This window comes from Apostichopus japonicus, chromosome 7 (genome assembly GCF_037975245.1).
Source record: "Apostichopus japonicus isolate 1M-3 chromosome 7, ASM3797524v1, whole genome shotgun sequence".
Classification (NCBI taxonomy): domain Eukaryota; kingdom Metazoa; phylum Echinodermata; class Holothuroidea; order Aspidochirotida; family Stichopodidae; genus Apostichopus; species Apostichopus japonicus.
Window position 1 is genome coordinate 7,139,692 of NC_092567.1, and position 26,483 is coordinate 7,166,174.

The following is a 26,483-nucleotide window of genomic DNA, read 5'->3' on the forward strand; positions in this document are numbered from 1 at the left end:
GTAAGCTATCGATCATTTTAATATTATGTGATTGGTAAGCTATCGATCATTTTAATATGATGTGATAGGTAAGCTATCGATCATTTTAATATTATGTGATAGGTAAGCTATCGATCATTTTAATATTATGTGATAGGTAAGCTATCGATCATTTAAATATTACGTGATTGGTAAGCTATCGATCATTTTAATATGATGTGATAGGTAAGCTATCGATCATTTTAATATTATGTGATAGGTAAGCTATCGATCATTTAAATATTACATGATAGGTAAGCTATCGATCATTTTAATATTATGTGATAGGTAAGCTATCGATCGTGTTAATATTATGTGATTGGTAAGCTATCGATCATTTTAATATTATGTGATTGGTAAGCTATCGATCATTTTAATATTACATGATAGGTAAGCTATCGATCATTTTAATATTACATGATAGGTAAGCTATCGATCATTTTAATATTATGTGATTGGTAAATTATCGATCACTTAAATATTATGTGATAGGTAAGCTATCGACGAGCAAGTCACTTTAGGTCACTTTACGCATTTGAGAAAAAATAAATTTGAACTTGGAGATACCGTTTCGATACAAGATTCGTAGATTTGGATAAGTTTTGAAATATTACAATTTGCCTTCATTAAGTGCTTCATATAAAGTCTTGTTTTATAAGGTATATAAGCAGAACGTTAAACAGTTATTGTTTTAGCATTACATAATTATGTCGTAGTAAAGCTGATATTATATGTGTATATCAAGTAATCCTTAAATACTTAGATCGGCTCTGTATAGTATATACTCTTCATTTAATTCTTTCATTGTTATTTCAATGCGCTTTATAAATGAGTCTACTGATTACGTTTTTTTTTCAAATCTTTTTTATTTCTTTATATTCCGATATTTTCCTTCGATTTAGAACAACGCTAAGACTATATCTAATAATTGCTCTAATTATTGTTATATTTAGTCATGAATTGTTAAATTGCATTCTACTTCATCCATTTATTAATTTTACTTTCTTTCAAGATTTAGTTGCTTTATTTCGTTCCTCCTATATCTATGTTATGAATAAATCTTAGATATAACTCACGCGTATTACAGTGAATATTAGAAGAATATTGTTAAATGTTATCATAATAACAAAGACTGGCTGTCTACAGTTATACCATTGATTGTGTTATTCAAAATCATACTAAAACATTGTCTTAGACATAAATGAATAAAAATGACATATTTTGTTTTTTAATCCAGTTCTTTGTTCCATTATTATGATATCTAATGATGTTTCTTTGAAGACAGGAACAAGTGACGTTGAGGTATTAACATATATGCTTTTAACATGATTGCAACGAAGATATGTTCTGTATATTTAACATGAACCTTAAACGCAATGATCGGCTCTCCATGCATATCTTTCATTCTTCTTGTATCGTTATTTTGCTAATTCTTTATTAATGATGCTGATTGATGATTAATAAGGGGTTAATCAACGGTCTAGCGTGCGTTACTCACAGGATTAATGCACGATCGGGGGATAATGCAAGCGATGCACGAGGGCGGAGCCCGAGTGCATCCAGCGATAGCATTAACACCCGGAGTGCATTAATCATGTGAGTAACGCACGCTAGACCGTTGATTAACCCCGTTCATTCATACACTACCATTTGTGTGGGGGAAAAATCATAAAACAAAACATTTTTGGTTACATATAACCAAAGATTTATTAAAGTGATGCCCCGTAATTTTACCGTGCGTTACTCACAGGATTAACCACGGTCAGCTGACCTGAATGGACCAATAGGATTTAGGAATCTTTACTAAGTATGAATGAATTAATATTAATGATCACTTCATTGTAATGTAGTTTTTGTCGTATTTGCTTTAACCCAATTGGATGTTATGAAGCCATAAAGTTTACCAATATAACCCAAGCCCTGTCCCGCAAAACTGAATATATTTACATAACTACAAAAACTGACTAACATATAAATATGGAAAAATCACAGCGTCACGATATCTGTTTATGATATGAGATATATCCAATGAAATAATTATCCCTTTATTTTGTTATGTTCTTGGTATTTCCGTATTTCTGTATGCTTGTACAAATATACAATTTTTACTACCAAACACACTTGTTCCCTTTGAGGCGATCCTGGTCTCTCATTGTGATACAATTAAAGCCTATTCATCCCATGTATCTGTTACTATATCATAAGTTCATATCGTAGAATCTTATGATGGAATTATTGATATGTATTGATGTTGTAATGTCAATGGAAGCAATAAAAGAAAACTAATCGGAGAAATATTGTCAACAGTGTTATCTCTGTGTAACATGTAGTCTATATACTAACTTGTAATTTCAACCTCTTACTCTTGTCCTGTCCTGCGTCAAGGTCACACAGAAGGTTATTGCTATACATTAACTCTCAAAACAGGTGAGGCTGGTATAATTGCGGTTGAGATTTAGAAATTCTCCTAACAAAAGTGTTGATGTCGCTATGTGTGCCATAAATTTATACTTTCTCTTCAAGTTCATCCCAACATTTATTAGAAACAAGTGCCTTTTGAAAGATTCTAAACTTCCAACTTATTACCAAATATTCAAAAGTGTATTATTAAACTGATCGCAAAGTACATTGTTCAATGTGGCATCTGGTGACCATTTTCTGATTTTATAGCGTATTTTGGGCAATATCTGAATCATCTCCAGGCAAGAATTTTAACGGTTTTCCATTTTCCTTGTTTCTTTTCTTAAAGAAACGAATTTCACTCCTCGTCCCCATACGAGAATCTCTCCTTGTCAACATCCACTGTGTTGATCATTGACGCCTCTGCACGCATGGGGCCGGGTGGGTCTGGGGGGTCTGGGGAGGAGTGTTCCTTGCGGATTCCCTCCATTGTATTAACCTTAAATCGAGATGAACTTCCTCATTGAATTTCATTTGGTAAATTAAAGATTAGTTAATAAACTGGTATATCAATGGCACCGTCACCCCTGGCCACTATATTCTTACTGGATTCATTTCTCCCGTACAATGTCCTTTCCCTTCCCCGTTCGTCCTCAACTGCACTGGATACCACGTACGTCTGTTTCTATGTATTGACAACGTCATAATACTTATCAATATATGTTAACATTTTGGGGGCCTTTGTTAGGTAACACTTTGTCACACCCGTCTGCAGGGTTTTCCTTAAACTGTCCCCTAAAATGAAAACAAAAGTGTAAATTTGCTGAGAATGTTCATTATACATCGATGACGATATCCGATTCTATTTTATTTTATTATTTTATGTCGTGGAGTTGAAGTTTTGCTTCATAGACTTGTTTTCAACATAGATTCCAATCCTTTCTTGTTTTCACTCTCTTTGACCCAGTTTCTAAAAGTCGTAAACATTGACCGTTATTGATGTCTGGCAGTAATATATATGTTTAATTAGTCAAAGTACTGATAATAATCAATAATTTAATAAACAAATAAAACAGAACACACATCGAAGTTCAAAATAGGAAATGGAAGTGGGGGGGGGGGGGATGGCTGTAAATCTAATCACACTAGCATATATGACGCCGTGATCAATTGTGGTGCATAAGATATGCATCACCCATAGAAATTGAAGTAGGGAGAATAACGCCATGCGACATATACTGAAGCCACCCATTTAACTGGTGGTGCTTTGCTTGTACGGCAAGACAGTAACGGAGCGTAATACAAACACTACGTCTTTGAAATAACTAAAGTGATACAGTTGACATTAATCACTCGAAATGGTGATATCGCGTGCTGCACTTGGGTGCCAAAATCGTGAAAAATGTAGCAGTGGACTGTAGTTTCACAGGTAATTCTTAGGAAGCAATAGTAGAAGCAATTACATAGGAATATAATTACTTTACTAGTGTCGTCCAGCTGCTGTATTGTAATTCACTGGACCCTGGATATAGTTAGCCTAGCCCCTAGACCGGCTGTCCTTTTGAATGCAATATGACTAAAACTTAAAAGCCTAGTGAAAAAAATTATCACCACCTCATTTTACTTAAAAAATGTATACCTAACGATAGATCCACATGCTATAATAACATGGGATGACGGTTATGATATCATGGGCGTATCACTAACATTTCAGTACTAGGAAATAGGCTTAGCCTAACTTATGTTTATGTACGTAGCCTTGCCCCTTGGTGGGATATGTAATCTTGCATAAACTACTACCCAATTTGTAACATTATTTCTCAGACTTGTATGCACAGACTAATATGGAAGTATTACACAAATTAAGTTGCGGAAGGGGGGAGGGTGGGGAGGGTTACATTTTCAAGGGACAACTATGACAATATCTGAGTGGAGCACTAAAATAATGCAAGCAAGCAAAACGTTTGCCATGTGCCTCTTAGATGAAATTACACTTCCAGATATTAAAAGTTGCACAAAACACTCCACTTATCCAAGTCATTAGAGGCGATACAAAAAATCAGACTTGATTCTTAAGTCAGGAGTATAGTACTTACCAGTCTGGTCGCCATAACATGTCTCTGTTTTGCAAAGTACACCTACTCTTTCACAAAAACGGGTAAAATCAAATTCAATTTCAAAGTCGAATGCACAATGTATGTATATTCAGACGTACAAATGATCTGGCTTTTTGCAGTATAACGCAAAGCGCCCTCACTATTTTCAATACTTAAACACACGGCGATGCAATGACTTACTGATTTTGTTGGCATCCAAATGGACATTATAGTAATGTTTGCCTTGTTGGAGTCATATTATATCGTTGAAACTTCGTTGAAATACTTAGGGTGTTTTTTTTCTTCAGTAAAGTGTATTTTTCTTGTAATTGCCTATACATTTGTTTTAAAAAGTAATGTGAAAAATAAGAACATGTTGTCGGGACGGGTGTTATTTAAAGAGAAAATTCAAAAAAATGATGTCAAATATATAAAATTTTAGAAGAGAGGGGTAGAGTTGGTGGTATCAGGAGAGAGTTGTAGGGTGAAGTACTTCATTCAGTGACAATTGAAGAAAGAGCCATTGATATGAATAGGTTATTACTTAAATATGACTACTTGCCTGTTTATATTATACATGTTATTTGTTTTTTTGGGGAGGGGGGTGGGAGGTAAGGGAGGTGTGAAATAGTTACAAAAATTTAGAATGTTAAAGAAAATGTTAAATGTTAAAGAAAGAAAATGTATTAAATGGTGGACGGCATTCAGATAGTGTTGTCATTGGTTGGGGTATAGGAAGGTAGTAGGGAGTTAAGTAGTCACGCGATATCAATTAAAGAAAGTATGATACATTCAGCTGATTATATGAATATGACTGATTATATGAATATGACTACCTGTATATTAATTATTATTATGCATATTAATTAATTAGTATATGAATATGACTGATTTTATGAATATGACTACTTGTATATTAATATTACATGTGTAGGGTCTGTGGTAGTGTGAAATAGACATACAATGTCAAACAACGTAAATATATGATATATGACAAACGTTAACTATTTAATCGTCACAAACTCTCAGTCTAAATTACTAACGATGATATAGAGTCAAGTAGTCACGTGATATAAATTAAAGAAAGTATACAATAGATACATTCAGCTGATTAAATAAATATGACTACTTGTCTATATTAGATGTGTAGGGTTTGTGGTAGTGTGAAATAGACATACAATGTCAACGTAAATGTCTGAAATATGACAAACGTTAACTATTTAATCGTCACAATCTATCAGTCTAAACTACTAACGATGATATAGTATCAATCATATACATTATGAACGATACGCAGATGTTAATAAGAATATCAAACATTTTGTTTTTGTAGTACTTTACTTTTCTATATCCAAATAAGTACACAAATTGTTTCACGCCATATTATTTTTTTTTTTTATGGAAGTTATGGACTGATTTCATCTTTTAAATTCGTATATATATTTACAACTATTTATATTTTCGACAAAAATAATTATCCCTGATTAATTTTGGAAAAGTTTCTAATCGTCATAATCAATTTTCTTTCCCGGCTACGAAGATCTTTTAATTTGACCCCCCAAAAAAGAAGGAAACAATATTAATCTTTATCATCTAAACCTTTAATGAAGAAATTGTGATATGATGAACTTGGACAGATGTGCAGATACTGAAATTACGTCAACGGTTATCCTTCAAATGTTAATAAGAATATTAAAAATTAAAAAAAAATACACGTTTGGGCACGTATATAAGTTGGAACGTGCATCTAATTATGTTACTGGAATTCACCATTATATGTTAGTATTAGTAGTTTTGTCATTATTATTCAAATCGTTTGGAAAGGAAAAAGACCATAGTCATCGCCTGGCACACTGTTTGCAAATGCGATGTTTCAGTTAAAATGTTTAGCATTATCGTGGAGTGCATCTATAGTATTGCAAACCAAAAGGGTACCAATTTCATTTTCTTAATCGTATGTATGCATTCCTGGAATTGCAAATGTTCTTCAGACCGTTCCACTTGCACGAAATATAGCTACGATAAGCAAATGGGATGCACTGTGGACGCTGCTTGACTAACAATATTTCAGTATAAGTATTGTTTTGTTAATTATTGGAGAAACAGAGAAATAAAAGAAAAGGGTTGTTAGCATCCATTCAATTATCATATTAATATATTAACTCAATCTGCTAATTGTAATCCGTTGGGCCATGCTGGAACCAACCGTCAGAGAACTAATGAGTACTGGATACCAGGTTCAATAAACCGCCTGCGGGTTTGTAGCTAAAGCTACGCTTCTAAGGCAAGAGGTTCGAAACCGGTAAAGAAGGTCTTAATTCCACTGTTGGCAACTGCCACCTGTATCGAACAATACTAGTTGTCACTCTCGGTAACTACGTCATACCCCCACAAGAATGTCACTTTCCGTGTTTGACACTTCTGGTAACCACGCCATACTCCATCCGAGAAGGGTAATAATGCTATTATCCACACGACTTATTATATACGCAGAAAGTAACGTAATATTTAGTCAATGCAAAATAAAAGTGAATTGGCTGGATTCAAGCGCACAACCTGTTTATGACTACGAATGTAACCTTTATATCGATTGACCTTAAATTTCCGCCTTTTCTTTGATATCGCGTTCAGACAGCACTTACGTAGCTAAATTACTTCCTTCTCGAGAGTACCTAAACAATGTGATAATGCAAGAAGGGAAGCGATCAGATTGAACTCAAAATGAAAGTAACTATTAAGTACAGTTCCATTACGTTTATCAAGTAACATCACGGGTTACACAATGAAATGCTCACTTGCGTTAGAATAGCGACAAGATGTTAATTTCAGATTTTGCATTTGGATAACTTACCTTAAAATTATGTTTGCTTAATCTGTTAAATTGTTGTCTGTTTAACTAATATGATTTTTATATTTAATTTGATATCAAGAGATCTAGATATTTTTGTTATAGAATATGATCGTCTGCGTTGAATATAAACCCATCGACGTCCTTAGTTGCAGGCAAACATAAATCCTGAACCGTTGAAATAATGTTTATCACACTGCGAGTATTAGTCGTAGAGGCAAAGCAAACTTTCATTACGTTTGGAAACTTCGACAGCACGTTATTGCAAGCCTAGGTTTGAGCGCCCACCTTTAAATGATATTTATCTCCTTAAAAATGTTTTGCACAAATCGTAAATGGTACCACAATCTGAAAATGCTGAAAGCAACGAACCCACAAAATCAACACAATTGCTACAATTATTGTTAGATTCGGGTATTCTACGACTGTACCAATGAGCTCGACTTAATAGATGTACGTTTACTAAGTTATCTTGGTTTCTATATTACTTTTATTTTGTTAAAAGTCGACTTGTAAATTGCTACCACGGCTATTCCTATCACGTGATTTTTAGTAAAACTAGAGGTCAGTTATGACTGCAGACTCCAGGCTACATAACTGTGAATCTCTTTGGTCGCTTTACTGATGTACACTTGCAACAAAATATACTTTATCATTATAAAGAGGGATCTAACACAAACATGTTACGAATTCAGTTCGTAGAAAGGCATGGTATCGTTTATTCAGCCTTGTGTAATGTAACTACTAATACAGAGAGTTTGGAGGTAAATCATCTTGATATTATCATTACGGGTCGACTTAAAATCCTCCACAAAGAAAATATTCAGATTTAGACGTTGGCAGTATAAAAGTTTCCAGTTATTAACAAGGGTTGCAACTTTCGCAAATGTAATTCTCGTTAAGTTTAGCATTCCATATCATACCATACCTATATCATAGTACATACACAATTTTCTAAATTCTAATCACTACTGCATGCTTGTTCAAGTCCACGTCTTTGATTGTCTATTTTACAGGTTATACAATGTTGGTATACATACAGTTAGCTACTCGTTTGCTTATTCAAAACTGATCTCAAGATGGTCGGAATTGTCCGGTTTCTGTTATCGAAACTAATAGTGATTATATTGGGATACCGGATGAATAAAGGCAATTAAACATACTCAGTAAACGATGTGAACATCCCATGTTGTTGTTTCAAGCTACACACTGCATTGCACACAATGGCGTATCCATTGAGCCCACAAAGGTTATACACTAGATCAGTCAGTGTGTATTGACTTGTAAGTTTATATATATATATATATATATATATGTTTATTTGTTAATAAATGGAAATTTCTCGAATCAGGAAACTATCTGTTCAGGGGTCGCAATACTTTGATTCAACAGTAAGTAATGAAGACATGTTTTTTCATTCCATACTGTGTGTATATGTGAATTACATTGAACCACATCGTAACAGGGATAAGAATGATAAACCGTTCCGCCATTTTATAATGTCAAATTGTAGAGTCTGGAGAGGTAAACGAAATAGTTCCAAGAGAGATAATCGGAGTAGAAGTAAGATTAATTTGACCATCAAGGAGAAAAATCACATTTCTAGCCAGTTTCTATATATAAAAAAAAACACGTGACAGTACTATTAGACTGCAGGGCGAGATAACGTTATTTTCTACCGTTAACGTAACAAGTAGGTTTGATTCGTATGACCAGTCTATGCTGTACATTACAAGAGGAGCTGTTTGATTTCAAATCAACCCTAGTGATGTCAAATGGCCGTGACGTAGCAAGTTCCATACAGTTAAATGAATTTATTATATAGTTACATATGTTTTATAACATTTCTATCGTGATTCAAGCTGAAGCTGATATGAAACTGTAAAATATTGTAAAGTAACTGTATTGTACTATGAATAACACTTCATCTCATTAACTTGTACGATTACAACATGTTGTTAGTAAGTTGCAGTTATACAAGAAAACTGCTGCATGGAGTCTACTGTGCTTGTAATATATTGCATTGTACATACAACCCGTGACTATGTGACATTGTACTGCAGTAAGAAAAGTAATAAGTATATTTTAATTAAGAGTTGAACGTTAGTGCAGTCGGTTACGTGTTTAGACACACGTTTAGTGTAACTCGTAGTGTTGTAAAGGATTATTCCATCCGATAACCAAACATGTCTGTAGTATTAGACTCAGTATGTGCCTGACTTTATTACTGTCCGTCCTGTATTTGCTATTGTCCCACATCTGCTGAAGACACTTGTCTGGTTCCTATACCACCATATGCTGGACAGGTAAATTGTATTAAGGGACATACAGTTAGACGACAGCGAAATAGTATAGACTGGGGGCACTTTCCCTATACAGATTACAATTACCCCCTCCCCCCATTTCCACTTAACGAACAATACCGGAAGTAATCCATGGAACGACTTTCTGAGATCTCATGATTGTGTGACATTTAAGGAAGTCATTGGCAAAACGAAAGAATTCTGCCCGGGTTAATAATTATAAGCTTTTACATATTGTGATAATGGAATTGAAAATGATCTTGAGGTCGCAACGTTTATCAATGATTCCATCTCTAATATTGATCAAACTGTTACTGACAATATTCAATATTTAAAATAGTAAACGAATAACGGAAAATGTTTAGGCATTTTAAACAGCCGAAAAGAAGAAAGACATTTATAGCTATCGCTGGACTCTGATCAGAGGTCTGTTTCGAACCCCGTTGTTAGACATTAACCTACTTTGCTCTTTTCTAAGATTTCATTTTGTGATGTTCCTATGGGTTGCAACCCCCACCCCAAATTCCTACGCCTATGTCGATATGTATATTGTCATATGGCTACAACTCTAGCAACCTCGAATTTCACGGAAAGTTTGGTTAGTGCTGCCCCAATTGCTACTAGTAAAAATGTAACTTTGCATCATGCATGGGATATTAGGTCAAATAGGGAACACTTAGTATCATCCAATTAACACATATGAGTGAATAACAGTAAACAGGGAGTAGTGCTCGACAGTATCATAACGCATAGTAACACGAGCATATGTCATATTGTGGGTGCATGTTATACCGTCAACAAGCTAAAGTACTTCCAATACTGTAGCATATTAGGGTTGCTACACTTGGTACAGGGGAACAAAAATATAGCAACCACTAACGTAAAATATGAGGATTGCTACACTGGGAACAAAACTATAGCTACCACTAATGTAGAATATGAAGATTGCTACATTTGGTACAGGGAGACTAAAGTATAGCAACTACTAATGTAAAATATCAGGATTGCTACTCTTGGTACAGGGGAACAACACCATAGCAAGTACTAATGTAACATATTAAGATTGCTGCACGTGTAATTGGGTAACAAAACTATAGCAACTACTAATGTAGCATGTTGGGGTTGCTACACTTGGTACAAGGAGACAACACTATAGTAAATACTAATGTAGCATATTAGAATTGCTACAGTTGATTCAGGGGAACAAAACTATAGCAAATAATATTGTAGCATGTAAAGATTGCTACACTTGATACAGGGGAACAAAACTATAGCAAATACTATTGTAGCATATTATGATTACTACACTTGATAAAGGGGAACAAAACTATAGCAACTACTAATGTAGCATATTAGGATTGCTGTACTTGTTATTGGGGGACAAAACTATAGCAAATAATAATATTAAATATAAAGGTTGCTACACTTGGTACAGGGGAACAAAACTATAGCAACTACTTATGTCATATATTAGGGATGCTACACTTGGGACAGGAAAACAAAACTATAGCAACTATTAATGTAACATATTAGGATTGCTATACTTGGTACAGGGGAACAAAGCAATAGCAACTAATAATGTGACATATTAGGAAATGCTACACTTGGTACAGGGGAACAAAACTATAGCAACTACTAATGCCATATATTAGGATTGCTAGACTTGGGACAGGAAAACAAAACTATAGCAACTATTATGTAACATATTAGGATTGCTATACTTGGTACAGGGGAACAAAGCAATAGCAACTACTAATGTGACATATTAGGAAATGCTACACTTGGTACAGGGAACAAAACTATAGCAACTATTAATGTAACATATTAGGATTGCTATACTTGGTACAGGGGAACAAAGCAATAGCAACTACTAATGTGACATATTAGGAAATGCTACACTTGGTACAGGGAACAAAACTATTGCAACTACTAATGTAACATATTAGGATTGCTACACTTGGTACAGGGGAACATAACTATTGCAACTACTAATGCCATATATTAGGATTGCTAGACTTGGTATAGGGGAACAAAAATATGGCAACGACTAATGTAGCATATTTGGATTGCTATACTTGGTACAGGAAAACAAAACTATATGAACTGTTAATGTAACATATCAGGAAATGCTTCACTTGGTACAGGGGAACAAAACTATAACAACTACTAATGTAACATATTAGGATTGTTAGACTTGGTACAGGGGAACAAAGCAATAGCAACTAATAATGTGACATATTAGGATTGCTACACTTGGGACAGGAAAACAAAACTATAGCAACTATTATGTAACATATTAGGATTGCTATACTTGGTACAGGGGAACAAAGCAATAGCAACTACTAATGTGACATATTAGGAAATGCTACACTTGGTACAGAGAACAAAACTATTGCAACTACTAATGTAACATATTAGGATTGCTACACTTGGTACAGGGGAACATAACTATTGCAACTACTAATGCCATATATTAGGATTGCTAGACTTGGTACAGGGGAACAAAAATATGGCAACGACTAATGTAGCATATTTGGATTGCTATACTTGGTACAGGAAAACAAAACTATATGAACTGTTAATGTAACATATTAGGAAATGCTTCACTTGGTACAGGGGAACACAACTATAGCAACTACTAATGTAACATATTAGGAAATGATACACTTGGTACAGGGGAACAAAACTATTGCAACTATTAATGTCATATATTAGGATTGCTATACATGGGACAGGAAAACAAAACTATAGCAACTATTAATGTAACATATTAGGATTGCTATACTTGGTACGAGGAACAAAGCAATAGTAACTAATAATGTAACAAATTAGGAAATGCTACACTTGGTACAGGGGAACAAAACTATAGCAACTACTAATGCCATATACTAGGATTGCTAGACTTGGTACAGGGGAACAAAAATATGGTAATTACTAATGTAGCATATTTGGATTGATACACTTGGTACAGGGGAGGAAAACTATAGCAACTACTAATCTAGCATATATGGATTGCTATTCTTGGTACAGTAAAACAAAACTATATCAACTATGAATGTAACATATTAGGAAATGCTACACTTGGTACAGGGGAACAAAACTATAGCAACTATTAATGTAGCATATAAGGATTGCTATACTTGGTACAGGGGAATAAAGCAATAGCAACTACTAATGTAGCATATTAGGATTGCTACACTTGATACAGGGGAGCAAAACTATAGCAACTACTAATGTAATATATTAGGATTGCTATAATTAGTTACAGATCAACAGCATTTCTATCCTTTTCCTTTGTCAAGTATTCTTTCGTTTGTTTTATATTTATTTAATATACTCCTATATTTTCTATTCCTCTTTTTGTATTACTTTTCTTTATGTTTGCTACCATTTCTGTGAATTGGATTTGCACGAAAAGATATACGTGTGGCCTCTTCAGCTCTACTCTATTTTTTTCTTTGATACTTTTTCCATCCTTCCAACACACTGTTAAACTTACAGCGGGTAAAATAGAAAATGAAACCGAATTCAATCAGTTTAGATATTGTTTGGATTTCTCCGGCAAAGGAAATGACCGTGCTAGGAATATTTCTAATAAATATCTTTAAGCAATGTTTGGATTAATAGTTATTGCATCCTTCCGTCAGTTCAACCGCACGCGCATGGTAGACACTATTGACCTCACATTATGATGATATTATGTATGTTATGTATATCTATATATATATATCGCGTGTTGTAGGACAATACTTTTTTTGGCTGGTTTGCGCTCTTCACTAAACTATATATGTGCTGCATTATGACATAGTCTCAAAAACAACTTCCACGATGAAGCTGAGTGCAGAAATCCATAGTGGTTATTGTACACCACGGAGTCGTCTTTTACTTTATTTTATGAGAAGATTGGATCAGGCGAATTAAAGTGTACGTACAAAATGACTAAAGTTACTTTTTACTTAATGTATAGGCCCATTTAGCGTTTAGCCAATTAGCGCAACGTTGTGTATACTATTATATATGATTTGCCTACATGTAGGTCATAGAATTAAGCTAGTTATAGCAATACTTTATTTATCTCTACACGCAAAAAAATGGAGTGTTGAATTTGAACACTTTCCAGGTGTAACCGTTCACCCTACACCTGAAGGGTTACTCTGACCCTGAGTAGGGTAACATAATTCATGTAGCGTGTATTTTTTACACCTGCAGAAAGTGTACTTTCAGTTCGAGCATTCCGATTGGTCAAACCTCCCATCAGCTGGATTCTTAGTGCAAGTTAAGTGTTTAAACCACTGAAAACATTTATCGTTACTAAATGTACTATAGTAACCATGGCCATATATACGTGCAAGCCACATAACGTTACGTAGTCAGTGTGCGATAACGAGCTACAATGGCATGGAAAATGACGTTATAGGAGACTGGGACCTGGAAGAATTGATTGAAAAATTCGGAGGTATGTTATGATATTATGTAAGTGAACGTGACAAGAACGAGATATGCTTAGAGACCCACGACTAAGTTGGGTAGACGAATGCATTCGAATCGCTTGCGTTACGTAGACCTAACGTTAAAGTCATACGATAAGTTAATATAATAGGCTAGGTGCTATTTGTCATAGTCAACTGATAATTGTCAACGAATCTGTGTAACCTACATACAAGTAAAATTAAACGGAATTGCCTACGGACGGACGGAGGACTTTGATCTAGGCCTTTTATGTAATGCATTTTTAATAGCATCGGGCATGGGCCTATAGTTACGCTGGTACTATGTTTAATAAGGGATAAACATATATTCATGTAATGCAATATATAATTACCACTAATTGCCATTTTAGCTTGTAAGTTGTAGCAAGTAGGCCGAAGCTGATGTGGATCGGTGATACTTTTAGACCTAGGCCCAACTATAATTTAGCGATATTATGGAAGTGATCTAGCTGTTATAGTTCATAGCCATCTACACAATTGCATACAATGGGAGTGAGCACTGTTTGAAGCATTGTTAACATGGTGCATTGGTTGTAAAAGTTGCCTATAGGCAACTTGTCTGATGAAAGTTTAATGCAAGTTCCTGTTTGACAAGGAATCACTATAGGCCATCTGGCTTTCTAGTTTCAAACGTGCTTGAAGAAGACAACCACAACTGATTAAATTGTGTGCATTTTCTTTAGGAATGTCAATGTTTTGTGAGGGGTACATGTAAATAATTGCTTATGCTCCAGGAATGTTTTAACACAACTTCATTATGATGGGAATTTTCTTTTCTTTTCTTTGTTACTTAGGTAGTATCAACTTGGAATTCTATTTGCAAAAGATTTCAGAAAGACCTCAGCAATATGTGTTACTTCTTGGAGGAAGCAAAATACATCCTCAGCAGTCATTTGTGATCATCGAGAGACATGCCCTACCCCAGAGGACATTTATGAAGCCATTGATGTTGCTTCAAATGATTCTACGCGTTAAATCTGAATTATACCAAATTGCAAGTTTCGGTGCCTGGGAATTTTTCCAAAAAGTTGTCTACCAGTTGCCTGGTGGTGTGAAGTGCAACCAGATTCGAGATTTTTATGCTTACCGTGCCAACAAAAAAGACAAAGTAACTGCAGTTTAGCAGTTGTCATAGACAGCACTCCACGTTTCCTCATCTCAAGGATCAGAATGTATGTAAAGTTGTTGCTTATTTGGAATTGTCTTTGGGAAGAGTTGTTTCTTTGTGTTTAATTTGGAATACCAATGGCACGAGCCAACAACAAAGACAAAGTAACTGCAGTGTAGCAGTCATCAGAGACAGCACTCTACGTTTTCTCATCCCACGGATCAGCATATATCTAAAGTTGTTGCCTATTTGAAATTGACTTTGGGAAGAGTTGTTTCTTGTGTTTAATCTGGAATACCAAAAGGCATTTGCCAACAACAAATACATAGTCACTGTAGTGTAGCAGTCATCATACACAGCACTCCATGTTTTCTCATCCCATGGATCAGAATTTCTCTAAAGTTGTTGCATATTTGAAATTGACTTTGGGAAGAATTGTTCCTTTGTGTTTAATCTGGAATACCAAAAGGCATGCGCAAACATTAAAGACCAAGTAACTGAACTGTAGCAATTGAAAATGTTGGCACTTTTAAGTTGACTTCATTCCACAAGACAGTACTTTTACAGCCTAAATTGTTTATTTTACATTTAATGGGATATAATATATGGACCTCTGGAATAGGAAGGTAGTAGGGTGTTTAATTGCTGAAAATCGCACATTCTGAATTGTTTGTGTTGTCTTTGCTTTTTACTCTCTCTTAAATGTACCTCTCTGCTGTGAGCGATTCAAACATGCATCCATATATTGTTTACCTAATTACTAGGTAATAATTAACCTAAAACCTGTATAAAATATTTACTAAATGGGTGCTATGTAAACTTCTCTGGCAAAATTTTACATAACAGTGTTGCATTTGCGTTACATAATAAACATGTAAAACTGTACAAACCAACAGTTAAGTAATTTTTACTGAAATGTTTAAGTGTTCTTATTTCACATGAAAATTAAGTTTAATTTTACTTAACCTGTGTATCACGTTTTTTTAGTGTAAGTGTTATATTTATGGGATTTGGGGTTTGCAATTTCACCTGCAATTGTCAACTGAATATCAGTAAGGTGTTGGCTATATTCAACACGCAAAAAGTGTAAGAATAGCCAGACATGTGGTGTTACTACAGCTCTCCCATCAACTGAGTAATAAACACCTTCGAAGAGCTAAATTTAGGGGACTGGGTGTGACAATGACACCTTCAAGTGTTGATAAATTCAACACCAGCGAGGTGTTAGATTTTTAACACTCGGAAAGTGTAAAATTAGCAAGGAGGGTGTTGTCCCTGTACGAGCTAGGCTGAAGTGTTTGATATAACACTTATCGATTACTTTTCAACACTTCATTTTTTTGAGTGTATGGTGTTACAGATCAGTCTAGCAGGCTACAACTCATTTTGTTTTATTGCAGAGTAATAATATAGCGATAGAGTTGTTAACATTAACGCTTGTTCCTCACTACTCAGACACATTGATATTTTTCACACTACGTCCCGCCGTAACTTGTATGCCTATATCAATTATTAGGAATGTTTGGGCAAAGAGTAGCTATTTGCGATCCAAATTTTGATTGGGTGTAATTTTGTTTATATATATATTTATTTAAAGTTACCTTTTGTTGGTGTTTGGAACTATATGTCAAGTAGGTTCCCTTGTGTCACTCTTTCAAGGAGAACGGCAGGGAGGGGACTATCTTGTAATTTACTGCTGAGAGGGAGAACATAATGAAGATACGACGTCGTATTTATAGTGGTTATGGACACTTCAAAACTGTCGAAAATCAATAAATTACATAAAATATTAAATAGAGCATAATCTGAAGTAAAGCCCATTGTAATATGAAAGTCGAAATCTACTAAATTCCACTTAGTACTGGTTCTTGTCAAAATCACTATGCATTTGTGTGCCTGAAATCTTAGTGCATAAGCTTTGTACAATCTCGTGAAGCATATAGCGTATGTATATGAAATAAGTACGTGATCTAACACTGTAGCTACATACCCGTACTTATACGTCGGTCAGTTTCACCCGAGTTCCGTGATTGCGCACTAGAGAAATCGTTGCTGAATAAGGAAGTGTATCTCGAAAGTAGCCTACCACAGTAACCTATAGGCTAAGGCTGTATACATACAATGTAACGTTATTTACAACTATAGAAAGGAGAAACTAGGGGCAAATCAAATTGTGTTTCACACTGTGTGACAACCGTAAAAACTTTAACGGACATTTGAATTTAAGGATGATAGTAAAATGGTTCTGCTGAAAAAACCTGACATCACTTGTAAATATGCACAACAAATTGAGACGTTTTACGTTTGGTGGAGAGCAATATTGAGCGAGAGTTATATGACAAATGAAGGTGCAGATGCAGCTTCCCTGAGCTTGATATTTAAGGCAGCCATTCTTCCTCGAATAATATACTTATATCAAATACCAGGTACGTAGCCAGGGGGGAGCAGGGGGAGCGACCGCTCCCCCCATTTCAGTGTCGAAAAAAATGTTTAAAAACTGTCGTGTTTTTAGCATGGTATTATGTCAGTGCTCTTTTGATCTTGAATACTCGTCAGCTCCGTTAACTCGATTATAATCGTAGTAACATTCACGCCTACTGATTCAACTACTTACTAAGAACTAAGCACTCTGGACGCCATAACAGGTCTCTGTTTGTGAAAGTACACCTACTCTTTCACAAAAACGGGTAAAATCAAATTCATATTTCAAAGTCGAATGCACAATGTATGTACGCAGACGTACCAATGATATGTTTTTTTTGCCGTACAATGCAAAGCGCCCTCACTATTTTCAAGGCTTCACTGAGTATACACAAGGCGATGCACTGTGCCAGCATTCGTCCTAGTTTAATTTCTAGGCATGTCAATCACATTGTAATGAGTCACGTGATATAACACATGTACAGCTACAGTACATGTCGTACATCGTACATCTCTTGGTTTTCTATTAATACATCAAAGAGATGTACCGCTGAACATCACCTGGACGATCGGTAAACATGCATCTCTGTGTTACAGTTTTCTTTCATTTAATTATTTAGAACAGCGAAAATCATCTTGTTTAATTGTTCATCATTTGTTTTTTTCAAGACTATTGTTTAGCGAATAAATTCCTACAAAATCATGACGTTTGGGGTTAATTTTGAATTTGATTTTTGTTGTTGTTATCTTGCAACAACAGTGTCGCGTTGTAAATAGACTGTTTTAAAAAGAGAAATGTTAAGAACGGTACAATTCAATTATATATATTAGCGTGGATGCATAAAATGTTTCCTCAACAGTGCTACTGTGACACTAAACTGATCTAAAACGATACGTGATTTGTTTGCACCCAATATAGTTATCCAAAGCATTTTAAACAATATCGCGATTTTTCAGAATAAAACCACATTTTTGTACACAATTTACGTTATGACTTACTGATTTTGTTGGCATCGAAATGGACATTATATATAAAAATGTTAGCCTGGTTGGAGTCATATTATATCGTTGAAATTTCGTTGAAATACTTAGGGTGTTTTTTATCTTCAATAAATTGTATTTGTAATTGCCTATAAATTTGTTGAGGATGTGTTGGTGGTATCAGTAGGGAGTTGTATATGGTAAAGTTCATTCAATGAACATTGAAGAAAGAGCCATTGATATGACTAGGGAAGTACTTAAATATGACGACTTGCCTGTTAATATTAGACATGTTTTTTTGTTTGTTTTTTTTGAGGAGGGAGGGAGGGGGGTAAGGGAGGTGTGAAATAGTTAAAATAATTTAGAATGTTAAAGAAAGAACAATGTCTGAAATGGTGGAAGGCATTCAAAAAGTGTTGTCATCGGTGGGGTATAGGAAGGTAGTAGGGAGTTAAGTAGTCACGCGATATGAATTAAAGAAAGTATACAATAGATATATTCAGCTGATTAAATGAATATGACTACTTGTCAATATTACATGTGTAGGGTCTGTGGTAGTGTGAAATAGTCATACAATGTCAAACAACGTAAATATATAATATATGACAAACGTTAACTATTTAATCGTCACAAACTCTCAGTCTAAATTACTAACGATGATATAGAGTCAAGTAGTCACGTGATATAAATTAAAGAAAGTATACAATAGATACATTCAGCTGATTAAATAAATATGACTACTTGTCTATATTAGATGTGTAGGGTCTGTGGTAGTGTGAAATAGACATACAATGTCAACGTAAATGTCTGAAATATGACAACCGTTAAATATTTAATCGTCACAAACTATCAGTCTAAATTACTAACGATGATATAGTATCAATCGTATACATTATGAACGATACGCAGATGTTAATAAGAATATTAAACATTTTTGTTGGTAGTATTATGCATTTTCTATATCCAAATAAATACACAAATTGTTTCACGCCATATTATTATTTCTTTTATGGAAGTAATGGACTGATTTCATCTTTTAAATTCTATTATATAATTAAAACTATTTATATTTTCGACAAAAAATAATTATCCCTGATTAATTTTGGAAAAGTTTCTAATCGTCATAATCATTTTTCTTTCCCGGCTACGAAGATCTTTTAGTTTGACCCCCAAAAAAGAAGAAAAACATTTATCTTTATCATCTAATCCTTTAATGAAGAACTTGTGATATGATGGACTTGGACAGATGCGCAGTTACTGAAATTACGTCAACGGTTATCCTTCAAATAATAGGTCCCCAGAAAAGAAAAGAAAAATACACGGTTGGCCACGTATGCAAGTTGGAACGTGCATCTAATTATGTTTCTGGAATTCACCATTATACGTTAGTATTATTACTTTTGTCATTATTATTCAAATCATTTGGAAAGGAAAAAGACCATAGTCATCGCCTGGCACAGTGTTTGCAAATACAAAGATTCAGTTAAAATTTTTAGCATTATCGTGGAGTGCATCTATAGTATTGCAAAACAAATGTGTACCAATTTCATTTTCTTAATCGTATACATGCATTCCTGGGATTGCAAATGTTATTCAGACCGTTCTTCTTGCAAGAAATATAGCTATGATAAGCAAATAGGATGCACTGTGGACGCTGCTTGACTAACAATATTTCAGTAAAAGTAGTGTTTTGTTAATTATTGGAGAAACAGAGAAATAAAACAAAAGGGTTGTTAGCATCCATTCAATTATCAAAAAAAATGTTAACTCAATCTGACAGTAGTAATCCGTTGGCCATGTTGGAACCAACCGTCAGAGAACTAATGAGTACTGGATACCAGGTTCAATAAACCGCCTGCAGGTTTGTAGGTAAAGCTACGCTTCTTAGGCAAGAGGTTCGAAACCGGTAAAGAAGGCTTTAATTCCACTGTTGGCAACTGTCACCTGTATCGAACAATAGTTGTCACTCTCGGTAAGCACGTCATACCCCCACAAGAATGTCACTTTCCGTGTTTAACACTTCCGTTAACCACGCCATACTCCATCCGAGAATGGTAATAATGCTATTATCCACACGACTTATTATATACGAAGAAAGTAACGTAATATTTAGTCAATGCAAAATAAAAGTGAATTGGTTGGATTGAAGCGCACAATCTGAATATGACTAGGAATGTAACCTTTATATCGATTGACCTTAAATTTCCGCCTTTTGTTTGAAATCGCGCTCAGACAGCACTTACGTGGCTAAATGACTTCCTTCTCGAGAGTACCTCAACAATGTGATAAGGCAAGAAGGGAAGCGTTCAGATTGACCTCAAAATGAAAGTAACTATTAAGTACAGTTCCATTACGTTTATCAAATAACATCACGGGTTACACAATGAAATGCTCACTGGCATTATAATAGCGACAACATGTTACTTTCATATTTTGCATTTGGATAATTTACCTTAAGATCATTTTTGCTTAATCTGTTAAATTGTTGATTGCTTAAACTAATATGATTTTCATTTATATTTTGATATCAAGAGAGCTAGATATTGTTGTCATAGAAAATGATCGTCTGCGTTGAAATATAAACCCAGCGACGTCTTTAGTTGCAGGCAAACATAAATCCTGAACCGTTGAATTATTTTTTATCACACTGTGAGTATTAGTCGTAAAGGCAAAGCAATTTTTCAGTACGTTTGGAAACTTCGTCAGCCCGTAATTGCAAGACTGGGTTTAGGCGCCCACCTTTAAATGATATTTCCTTAAAATGTTTGCACAAATCGTAAATGGTACCAAAATTTGAAAATTTTGAAAGCAACGAACCAACAAAATCAACACATTTGCTACAAGTGTTGCTAGATCCGGGTATTCTACGACTGTACCAATGAGCTCAAGTTATTAATAGATATACGTTTACTAAGTTTTCTTGGTTGCTATATTACTTCGATTGTGTTAAAAGTCGACTTGTAAGTTACTACCACAGCTATTCCTATCACATGATTTTTACTAAGACTAGAGGTCAGTTATGACAGCAGACTCCAGGCTACATAATTGTAAATCTCTTTGGTCGCTTTACTGATGTACACTTGCAACAAAATATACTTGATCATCATAAAGAGGGACCTAACACAACATGTTACGAATCCAGTTCGTAGAAAGGCATTACATTGTTTATTCAGCCTTGTGTAATGTAACTACGAATACAGAGATTTTGGGAGGGATATATATTTACTGGTCGACTTAAAATCCTTCCCAAAGAAAATATTCAGATTAAGACGCTGGCAGTATAGAACTTTCCAGTCATTAACAAAGGCTGCAACTATCGCAAATGTTATTCTCGTTAAGTCTAGCCTTCCATATCATACCATACATAGGAATATCATACTACATACACAACTTTCTAAATTCTTATCACTACTGCTTGTTCAAGTCCACGTCTTTGATTGTCTATTTTACAGGTCATATATATATATATATATATATATATATATATATATATATATATATATATATATATATATATATATATATATATATATATATATATATATATATATATATATATATATATATATATATATATATATATATATATATATATATATTTATAAATGGAAGCTTCTCAAAACAGGAAACTATCTGTTCAGGGGTCGTAATACTTTGATTCAACAGGAAGTAATGAAGACATGTTTTTTCATTCCATACTGAGTGTGTATGTGAGTTACATTGTACCACATCGTAACAGGGATGAACCGTTCCGCCGTTTTATAATGTCAACTATTAGAGTCTGGAAAGTTAACGAAATAGTTCCAGGAGAGAAAATCAGAGTAGAGGTAAGATTAAATTGACCATCAAGGAGAACAAATTCCATTTCTAGCAAATTCTATAAAAATAAAAATAAATCACAGTATTAGACTGCAGAGCGAGGTAACGTTAGTTTCTACAGATAACGTAGGTTTGATTCGTATGACCAATTAACTATAATGATGTTAAGTGACCGTGACGTAGTTTGTTCCATATAGTGAAATGAATACATGATATACTTACATGTGTTTTATAATATTTATATCGTGATACAAGCTGAAGCTGATATGAAACTGTACAATATTGTAAAGAAACTGTATTGTACTATGAATAACACAACATATATTACCTTATTAAGTTAGGGTTATACAAGAAAACTACTGCATAGGGCCTTTTGTGCTTGTAATTTATTGCATTGTACCTACAACCCGTGACTATGTGACATTGTACTGTAATTAGAGAAGTAATAAGCATACTTTAATTAAGAGTTGAACGTTAGTGCAGTCGGTTACGTGTTTAGACACACGTTTAGTGTAACTCGTATAGTGTTATAGAGGATTATTTTCATCCGATAACCAAACATGTCTGTAGTATCAGACTCAGTATGTACCTGACTTTTTTACTGTCCGTCCTGTATTTGCTATTGTCCCACATCTGCTAAAGACACTCGTCTCGTTCCTATACCAACATATGCTGGACATGTAAATTTGTATTAAGGTACATACATTAAGAGGCAATAGTACAAGCTGCAGGGGCACTTCTCCGTACAAAATTACAATGCCCCCCCCCCCGAGTCCCACCATTAAAGCATTAAAACACCATGCACCTTCTCTATTGGTGATTAATTGTGTTGCCCTTCTCTAGAAGACATTGGTGCCCCACCAGTGCCCCCTGAAAAAAAATGGTCCTGACGACATCACTGTTTATGAATCATAGGAACTATGAACTCTCCATTAAATAGTGCAGATTCCGGAAATTTCACAAACAAGTTTCGGCTTAGTTATTATACTAGAATCGTTCACATTCATATTTCGTAACCAATCAATGTTCAGGTTTAATCTAGCTAGTCCGAAACAGACATGGTAAATGAATATATTCAACTAGTTCACGAGCTTGGTTTTTCCATTAACTAAACGCTTTTATGTCCAATTTCCTCGTTTATTTGGCAAATTTTAGTAAGGTTATTAAGCTTCTTTTTATTGTACGTTATTACCAGTTAGTGTTAAATAAGCAGATTTTCAACACAAACTGCAGTTTTAAGTATATATATATATATATATATATATATATATATATATATATATATATATATATATATATATATATATATATATATATATATATATATATATATATATATATATATATATATATATATATATATATATATATATATATATATATATATATATATGATTGTAATTACTTTGACATTGTAAATTATGAGTAGACGTGGTACCTACGGTGAAAGGATACACATGTAGTAATTTATGTAGGCATATGAAGTATACTGGCACTAAGTGTTAGAGGACAGAAAGTGCAATTTATGTAGCATATGGTACAAACAGTTAGAGGACAGATACTGGTATTATAATGTATGTATTCTTAAACATTACAGGACATCAGGTGTCTGTATAATGTCATTTATGTAGGCCTAGTATACTGGTACATACAGTTAGAGTACAGATACTGGTATTATAATGTTTGTATTCTTGAACATTAGAGGACATAAGGTGTCTGTATAATATAAGTTATGTAGGCCTATGAAGTATACTGGCACTAAGAGTTAGAGGACAGAAAGTGCAATGTATGTAGCATATGGTACATACAGTTAGAGGACAGATACTGGTATTATAATATATGTATTCTTGAACATAAGAGGACATCAGGTGTCTGTATAATGTAAGCTATGTAGGCCTATGAAGTATAATGGCACTAAGAGTTAGAGGACAGGAAGTGCAATTTATATAGCATATGGTACACACAGTCAGAGGACAGATACTGGTATTATAATGTATGTATTCTTGAACATTAGAGGACATCAGGTGTCTGTATAATGTACGCTATGTAGGCCTATGAAGTATAATGGCACTAAGAGTAAGAGGACAGGAAGTGCAATTTATATAGCATATGGTACACACAGTCAGAGGACAGATACTGGTATTATAATGTATGTATTCTTGAACATTAGAGGACATCAGGTTTCTGTATAATGCAAGCTTTGTAGGCCTATTTAGTATACTGGTACATACAGTTAGAGGACAGAAACTGGTTTTTATAGTATATGTATTCTTGAACATTAGAGGACATCGGGTGTCTGTATAATGTAAGCTATGTAGGCCTATTAAGTAAACATACAGTTAGAGGACAAGACGTGTAACTTATGATTTATATGGTACATACAGTACGAGTACAGTTACTGGTATTATAATGTATGTATTCTTGAACTCCAGAGGACGTCAGGTGTCTGTAAAATGTAATGTATGTAGGCCTGCTTTGTATACTGGCACATACCGTTAGAGGACAGGACGTGTAATGTATGTATCATATGTTGCATACAGTAAGAGTACAGATACTGGTATTATAATGTATGTATTCTTGAACATTAGAGGACATCATGTGTCTGTATGATGTATGTTATGGAGGCCTATTTAGTATACTGGCATACATAGTTAGAGGACAGGAAGTGTAATTTATGTACCATATGTTAATTCTTTCTGAAGTAAACATTATTCACTTAAATGTCACACAATTAAGAAATCTCAGAAAGTCATTCCATGGATTACTTCCGGTATTGTTCGTTTTGTAACTACAAAGCATTTCTTTACAGCCGCACTCCTTCAAACAAGCTTAAATACACCATTTTGAAACAATTTGGCAACCAGTATTCGCGTAGCAAAGAAATCTAACTTTACAAACATTTTATGTGAATAAATGACTGACCTCAGGAAAACTTGGAATGTTATTAAGGAAATCATTGGCAAAACGAAAGGATTCTGCCCGGGTTAATAATTATAAGCTTTTACATATAATGATAATGGAATTGAAATGACCTATAGGTTGCAAAGTATATAAATGATAACATCTGTAATATTAAGCAAACTCTTGCTGACAAGATTCAATATTAAAAAAGTAAACAAATAACGGAAAATGGCTGGGCATTTTAAACAATCGAAAAGAATAAAGACATTTATAGCGATAGCTGGACTATGATCAGAGGTCGTTTCGAACCCCGTTGTAGACATTAACTTACTTTGCTCTTTTCTAAGATTTCATTTTGTGATGTTCCTATGGGCTGCAACCCCCGCCCCAAATTCCTACGCCTTTGTCGATATGTATATTGTCATATGGCTACAACTCTAGCAACCTCGAATTTCACGGAAAGTTTGGTTAGTGCTGTCACAATTGCTACTAGTGAAAGTGTAACTTTGCATCATGCATGGGATAGAAGGTCGAATAGGGAACACTGAGTATCATGCAATTAACACATATCAGTGAATAAGCGTAAACAGCGAGTAGTGCTCGACAGCATTATAACGCATAGTAACACGAGCATATATCATATTGTGGGGCATGTTATACCGTCAACAAGCTAAAGTACTTCCAACACTGTAGCACTCTACCACTAATGTAGAATATGAGGATTGCTACACTTGATACAGGGAGACAACACTATAGCAAATACTAATGTAACATATTAGGATTGATACGGGGGAACAAAACAATAGCTACCACTAATGTAGAATATGAGGATTGCTACACTTGGTACATGGGAACAAAAATATAGCAACTACTATTGTAGAATATAAGGATTGCTACACTTGATACAGGGGACCAAACTATAGCAACTACTAATGTACCATATTAGGATTGCTACACTTGATACAGGGAAACAAAACTATTGCAACTATTAATGTAGCATATTAGGAATGCTACACTTGGTAAAGGGAACAAAACTATAGCAACTTCTATAGCAACTACTATTGTAACATATTACGATAGCTAGACTTGGTACATGAG

General features: G+C 34.4%; 2 protein-coding genes across 3 annotated transcripts in view; one reads left to right on the forward strand and one right to left on the reverse strand.

Moving 5' to 3' along the window:
• The window catches only part of LOC139970082 (uncharacterized), an 892,672-nt gene that overhangs the window by 835,729 nt on the left and 30,460 nt on the right, over positions 1–26,483 (reverse strand).
• LOC139970035 (NLR family CARD domain-containing protein 4-like) overlaps positions 1–26,483 on the forward strand; it is a 545,770-nt gene that overhangs the window by 328,208 nt on the left and 191,079 nt on the right. The window lies entirely within an intron of this gene.